The sequence below is a fragment of the Mixophyes fleayi genome, chromosome 2 (genome assembly GCF_038048845.1).
Source record: "Mixophyes fleayi isolate aMixFle1 chromosome 2, aMixFle1.hap1, whole genome shotgun sequence".
NCBI lineage: Eukaryota > Metazoa > Chordata > Amphibia > Anura > Limnodynastidae > Mixophyes > Mixophyes fleayi.
In genome coordinates, this window is record NC_134403.1 from 224,521,710 (window position 1) to 224,528,017 (window position 6,308).

The window sequence follows — 6,308 nt, forward strand, 5'->3', positions numbered from 1 at the left end:
CAGATCAGACGGGGTTTATGCCTGGCAAATCTACACTTACTAATGTTAGAAGACTATTTACACAAATTCAGAGGACCCGGTCGGCTGAGGAGAGGACAGAGGTTGTGTCTTTGGATACGGCCAAGGCCTTTGACTCGGTTGAGTGGGGCTACCTCTGGCATGTGTTGGAGCGGTTTGGCATGGGACCCAGGTTTATTAGCCAGCGGCAAGAATGAGTGTTAATGGATTCACGACAGCCCCGTTTGGTCTAGGTCGTGGTACTCGTCAGGCTGTCCTCTATCCCCTGCCCTGTTTGCTTTAGCTATTGAGCCCTTGGCCTGTTTGATCCGCTCCCATGAGCACATTAGAGGCATAGAGATGGGAGGAGTAACTGACAAAATAGCACTTTACGCAGATGACATGTTGGTCTTCCTTGAGGAGCCTGATAGTCTTTGTTTCACCTTTTAGAAGTGGTTGAGGACTTTGGTTCATATTCAGGAATCAAGATCAACTAGGACAAATCTGTGGTTTTTCCGATGGGGTGGCAACCTCTACCAGATGTTGTGTACTGTTAGACACTTCTCTGGACCAACAGGTTTAAATATTTGGGTATCTGGATTAGAGCCCATGCATCTGAATATGTTGCTCTAAATATTGACCCAATAACAGAATATATAAAGACCAGAAGCCACACATGGACAAAGCTCCCTTTCACAGTCACTTGTAGGATCAACCTAATTAAAATGGTGATCCAACCGAAGTACTTATACCCCCTCCAACACTCCCCGGTGTATCTACGGTTGAAGGTTTTCCAAAACATTAATAAACATCTAATTTCCCTGATCTGGAGTGGTAAGAGAACTAGGGTGTACTTTAACACATTATGTAGAACCAGAAATTCAGGAGGACTTGCCCTGCCGAATCTTAGAATTTATTATCTTGCTTCCCAGCTTACACATTTGGTCCCCTGTTTAGGCAATGCACAGAACACCACTCTCAGACACTTCTTGGGTGAGAAGAAGGACCCCTCCCTTGGAGCTTTACAGGTTTTGCTATCTAAGAACAGACCTAGTGAAGTGGCCCCTATAATACAACAGGCATCAATGATTTGGGCAATATCACTTGCTTTTATGGGAGGTGAAGGGTTAGACCTGGACACTCCCTTGTGGTTCAATACTGTTTTCAGGAAGCTGGTGGGATTGGAGGGTTCAATGATGTGGAAGGGTGCAGGAATTCATACCATTGGTCAATCATATATGGACAGTCAATTAGCTACATAAGAACAATTGAGAGCGACCTTGCAATTACCCAACAACCAATTCTTCCGGTATCTACAACTGAGACATGCACTGAATTCCTATACCTGCATATGTCAGATTCTCCGATTAAATATATATTACGATCTGTAGGGTCGTGTAAAACTATTTCTGTGCTCTATGCCTTATTGTTACCTCAGGTGTCCCCGAGAGGATTAGATCTGCTCAGAATATAATGGAAAACCGATCTAGGGGTTCTTTCTGATGAATATAGAATATGGCGGTGAGAAGTACTAGACATGTCACATCTTGTCTTAGGTTTCAGCAGATCCATTTTTACATTGTACACAGAGTATACTTGACACCAACCATGATGCACGCGATGGGATTGCGCACCTCTTCAGAGTGTCCGAGGTGCGGTGTCACTGAGGGCATTTTTTGGCATGGCCAGTTGTCCAGTCCTTCTGGGGCCAAATATGGGACTGCATCTCCGCCACACTATCTGTGACCCTTTTGTCATGCCCTAAGATCTGTCTATTTTACACTACATTAAGAGAAAATTTAGGCATACCACACTTCAAATATATATTTACCTTAACCTCCCTGGCTAAGCTTATTATACCTAGTGTACCTCACTGGATTAATCTAGTTACTGAAGTATTGACATAAAATAAGTGCTCTCCTATACAATCATTAATCCGTATTAAAATATTACACAGCTAAATCTAACCTTTAGGATGCCAAGTAGAATGCTCTGAAAAGCTATATAATATATGAAGATTATTCTTTTGGCTGTTTTGTGTTATTCTTCAGAAATCATAATAGAAACCGCATTTATCTAGTGTCCAGTGAACACAACTGCCAAACACAATCTGAAAGGGCTGGATAAGTTGTTGGGTAGGCTTTCCATGAAGAGGAGCACCATATTATTAGAGTTCCTCAACTCATGACAGCAGCTGGAGACAGGAAGTCCGGTGGGAGGGGTGCCCTGTTTAAACACTCCTCAAAACCCCCTTAACTCAAAGATGACTAAGCCATTGGAGGAGCGGTTTGTCAGATGGAGTGCTAGCCCTGCCACAGTTAACACGCTTTCTGTGTTTCAATGGCCCTGACTGCTGGGGAGGGTGTACTCCGAGTTCCGAAACCCTCGTTGGATATCTCACAAGCAACGCCCTGAAATCCATAAGTGCTAGGATGCAGCCTGATCAGCCTATAGGCTAGCTAAGACAGTCACATTATGAATGGCTCTGATGGTAAGAGTAAAAGATATGTGGCAATTACTGCTTTCAACATGTATTTTTAATCTGAATTTCAGGTTTTTATGTCCAGTAAAAAAAATAATGTGTAACTTAGCCTGTCTCTATAGTCAATCTAAAGTAGGTCAAATGTTATTTTCCTCTTCAGGTTTCCCTTTAGAGGACTATTTTCTACATTTATCTGCAGGGAATGGTCTATTATGTGGACAATGGCCTTTAAGCTGAGCCCTTATTGGCTGATGGGGATATTTCAAATTCCTGATCAATCATTGACATCTTACATGTCTAATAAGTTTGGTGGTGGTGGGATCAAGAGCCTGATAAGAGAGTGACTTGGGGTCTAAAAACTTTGTAAACTTTATAATATTTAACCATCAGTGTCATGAAGTATGACATAAGCTGGAAGGGCCAAAAAAATAATATTATTTATTATCTCAATTTAAATGGTTTTAGCAGAGTAAATCCTTGCATTAGAGTGCCCCCAGAGCATCGATAGGATACATATACATCTATGCTTTTAGATAGACGGGAGTTCAAAATTGGACTAACTTCCTACTCCTCTTGCTGTTGTACTAAAAAGGAGGATGAAGGAGAATTAGAAGAAGTGAGACAATTGATTACCAGAGGTTTCAACAAGTAGACATGTTTGGGATAGGTAAAGAGGTTGGTAAATCCAACTTGAAGGCTACAAGAATCATTTTTTGATGCATCTTAAAATATCCAATAATGTGCAAAGTGAATTTCATGCTTTGAACTCGAAGGTGAAGATTCTGAGTGTATAACCACACTTTCGGTACCCCATTCCTTCTCTTGTCTGCTGAAGACTTAAAATACAAAGAGAGTCCTGCACTGAGCTCACTCTCCCCAAGTATTTAGCAAATTGCAGCTGTACAAAATGGGGATTTTGCTAAATCCCACCAAAAGCAATCACACAGAGAAAAATATTCAGCACTGAAAATGCAGCTTGGAGAGGTAAAAATCAGATCAAATAAATAAATTGGTTAAATTATAGCAGAATCAAAACATTACTGCTCGTAAGAAACAGTTCATTGCAAGAATATAAATCATTTTTGGCTCAACTCGCAGATGCAGATCCTGTTAGTTCTTAACTGGAAACAGTTTTTATCAAGTTCAATGAATAAAGCGGTATAATCCTCTTGAATAATCAGGGCAGCAGTAAAGGTAGAATAATATTTCTAAATATGTGTGAACTGTGATATTAGTTGACACCAATCTCAGCCTGCTCTGGTGCTCTTGACAGCAGCCGGCAGTAGCGGACTCACGATCCAACACAATGTTTAACGCAACAAGTTTGCCTTCAAATCAAATCATGACAGGGATTCAATTAGAAATAGTTTGCTTAACAGACAGTGGCCACCAGAGACTGGGAAATATACAGTAGTATTAGAAAAGCCAAAGTTAGACCCGAAATTAGAGATGCTTAGGCTCGGTTCCCCGAGAACTGAACACACCCAAACTTAGCAGATCCTAGTACCGAGCCAAGACAGCTCGGTACTTTCGTGCACCCTCGGATTGAAAACGAGGCAAAACATCATCGTTATGTCATCGGATCTCAGGTCTAGCAAGCTTTGGATTCTATAAGTACCACCCTCCACAGCAATCCAGCGCCATTTCACAGAGGGATACAGAAGTGGTAGCACAGTTCTTGGCAGTCTCTAGTGCAGTTGGGCAGCGTCATAGGTAGAATAGAAAGAGGAGGGGTAGCAGTGTTCTTCAAAGTCTCCAGTGACATTCAGGAGAGCTCCATTGCTCCATTTCTCATAGTCATTGACAGGCTTGGTCTTCTAAATCTGCAGTCACATTGTACTGTGTTATATAGGTAACATACAAAGAGGAGAGCTCCATTGCTAATTGCACCACTTTTCTTTACTGACACTGCTGTGTGGCAATGTTTCCTAGATGTGCTAGGAACTGCCGTGTGTTTGAGTCATTGCTCTGTTGCTTAACATCCAGCCAGGTCGCTGCAGTCTTTGTTTGAAAGTGTATGAAAATAATATTGTGATCTGTGAGGTAGTCAAAATTGACTGCAAATTACTTGATTAATGCTATTGAGGGTAATAATGATGTAGGGGGAAAAAATGCAAAAATATGTGATTTTAGCAAAAAAAATGGGATCCAAAACCAAAACCAAAACATGCAAGGGCGGTTTTGCCAAACCCAAAACCAAAACACGTAGTTAATCCAGATCCAAAACCCAAAAAAAAGATTACGGGGGCAGTGAGCATCTCTACCCGGAATACACAGCTTCTTCTGACATGTTTCATTTGACTCGTTCAAATTTTCTCAAAAGAAGATGAGGACTTGTAGCAAAAAGAAACCTTGGTTAAGTTGTCTTAAACCTTATTCCAGATGTCGGAAAACTAACTAACTTGGATTGGCACAGCTAGTAGAAGACAAGCAGAGTTATCTGCTTATAGAATATTGGTAAACACTTCATATAGGCGCTAATGTTGAGTATAATGGTGGTAAATTTGTGAATGTCAACAAATATCGTCAATATGATCTTACAGGTATATAAATAAGATAAGAAAATTATGACAATGCAAAATACATAAATGTATAATATTAGTGTGGTATCAGATGTTTAAATCAAAATAGATTGTCCCACAATAGTTGCTAAAGATGGTGGATTCCTTATGAAAGGTCACAATGTCAATTCATATGCAGATGGAGTATATTCATATACGACATCCTCTTCACAAAGAGATCTTCATAGAGTATCATCCCACCATATAGGATAAAAAACAGATAAACAATCTCATGGTGTATTATCCTTTAGATTTTTATTAAAAAGTATTTTTGGAATAAAATATAAAAACATAGATACATGAAAACGGGACTAGAGAGAGATAGCCTCTTACCAGAGTAAACTGGAGGTCAGTGCACGTAGCAAGATCTTTGATCTGGAACAGAGTTCAGTCCTCCATCTGTGGCAGTGTCTATTCTCAATCAGATGTTTAAAGTCCCCACCCAGGGGTCTTTCTCAAGGTGTGTAATTGGAAAGGGGACATGAGTCCCTTTTATATCCTGTCATCAATGGATATAAATCAATAAAATATCGGCAGTTATTTTTCATAATAAAAATGAAATAAACGGGGGACAGATAGTCTATAGTTCTTCTTTATATTAACCCTAGCCTGATATCATATCAGAATTGGAGGTCATATCTATAGAAAAAAAACGGAGAATACGGTGTTTGCCGGAGTTAAAAAAATAACACAAATAGCTCACTGCCATAGGATAAGGGTGGACACGTGACAATAATAATACACACGCGTCCTGTCTGCTTGAATCACATGGTAAGTATAAAACGGTCATGTGATTATGTTCATTGATAGAAATCGTAACATAATTACATTTGTCACATGATCGGATTCCCAAACAGAGCACGGAAATGACGTTACAGGGAAAGAAGCGTCATTATCACTATGGTAACATGGCACAAATATACATATCATATCTTGCATATATTTGTAAATATATTGATACATACATAAGATATTAATATAAAGTCATCCGTGGAACAAGATGAGCATAAAAACGAAAAACTTGTAGCCTTATATTTATAACTCATAAGATGGTATATCATATCTGTCGAAGTCAGCAAATTGGATAAAGTCATTTCAATTAAAGTCGAGCAAACTTGGTTGTCTTTGTCTGAAAAGATGCGTATGGTACGCTACGACGTACAAGGGCACGCTATGGCGTGAAAGGGCGTACGCAGCCACTACACGTGGCAGCAACAGTATTTGGTCTGTACCATACATTCGCACAAACACGCATACTTATAAAATAG